The sequence below is a fragment of the Magallana gigas genome, chromosome 6 (assembly GCF_963853765.1).
Source record: "Magallana gigas chromosome 6, xbMagGiga1.1, whole genome shotgun sequence".
NCBI lineage: Eukaryota > Metazoa > Mollusca > Bivalvia > Ostreida > Ostreidae > Magallana > Magallana gigas.
This window is the reverse complement of record NC_088858.1, coordinates 25,753,210-25,754,977: the sequence shown is the minus strand read 5'-3', so window position 1 is coordinate 25,754,977 and position 1,768 is coordinate 25,753,210.

The window sequence follows — 1,768 nt, the reverse complement described above, 5'->3', positions numbered from 1 at the left end:
TATATATATATATATATATATATATATATATATATATATATATATATATATATATATATATATGCAAATTTAACGTACATTATAAGTATAATTCATTGCACTATAATTCGAATTTTGAGTCATTTTCTAAAACTGAACTTTATTTATTTTAAAACGATTGATAAGCAAGTTCTACAACTTATATTAATATCTCTCGTTGGCACGGATGTTAGCGCGAGGGGGTCATTTTCTGTGTGTATTTTCAGGAAAGTGATTGTGTGATACTGGGTTTCTCGGTGCTGACTGTTCGTACCCAATCAACAACCCCCAGAAAACATCGCCCTACCTAAAGATGGATAATACCATAGGTCTAATCATGTTATACCACTCGGGGTTGAGAGTGCAGCCTTATTTTGGGGGTGGGTGGAAGATGATTAAAAAACAAGGAGTAAGATAATAAAATAGGCTTGTGGTGATGAATTTTAAGTGTTATTATTTTTTAAAATATTAGAATATATATTAATAAGTAAGAAATATAAAAAAAAACACCATCATTTCATCTGAATACTGAAGTGAAATTAAAATCAGGATCAAGATCCTCAAATGCATACATGTATGGAATTTCAAAGTAGCATGGCCAAAGGCCACGCACGGTCTCAATCTATTTATCGTAGCTAACAACAAGCCTTCAAAAATTTCTTGACAGAGTTATGTCAGCTACTCATTTTAGTTTACTTGTAATTCAGTATATTTAGAATGTCCAGGGGGTCTTTGTCTATGGTAACACTACAAATCAAATTTGTAACGTAAAGTTCTGTACATTTCATCAATGACGCAAATAAAATAAACAAGGGGACCGCTAAGCGACACCAGTTATATTGTGTGGGGGGATGCATTATTTAGGAATATATAGTTATGCAAATGTAAATGAGGAGACAATATTTACTAACCCTCCATTACTACGAATAATACTTTTTTTTACCCGTACTAGATCTAAATCCAAAAAATATCAAGTTGTTGATTTGTACTGCTTACTTTTACTTTGGTTTCACAGAAGTGAAGCGGAAGTAGTTATTGTCAAGTCGTAAAATAAATTTCTGTTTAAAATTTTGTTATTTTAACGATATTAGTACTGAACTAATTGACTTGAAAATTAAGAGGGTTTGTCCTTTTACTATGCCAAATAAGTGTATGAAGTTTGATTAATATCCGTGCAAGTGTTTTCTTTTAAACTTGCTTCCAAGCTGAACACACACACAGAGCAGCGATGCTATATCCCCTTCGCATCAAGTTGCGCGACGGGATAATGACACTTGAAGTATTTTATAGTCAGGATCAATATTAATAACATTTTCAATGTAGTGTACATGTAACGGCGTCCCAAAATAATTGATCTTTTTATTCTGTATTAGATTTCTATATTTCTGTTTTCGATGCTGTGAAAAGAGATTCTGACGGCACTTTAGATCATGTTTACAAATCGGGTCCCTGAAATATTAAATCCAAAATATTTAATTATATTAGTTTATTCGGTAAATCTTTATAAAGAGATGTACGTGTTGTTCTGATGTACGGGTTGTGCTGGTTAAACATTGTATCGGTAATTTCTTGCAAATGAAATTGCCTTAAAGTAAATAATTCTGATTAATTTCCATTTTTTACACGTATTCTAATTTGTAGAAAATAACAAATATAAATTTCAAACAGTGAGTTTGTCTATAAATTCGTAAAAATGTACATCAGTACGGTATGTTTTATGTTTGCAAAAAAAACACCCAAAACCAAGCAC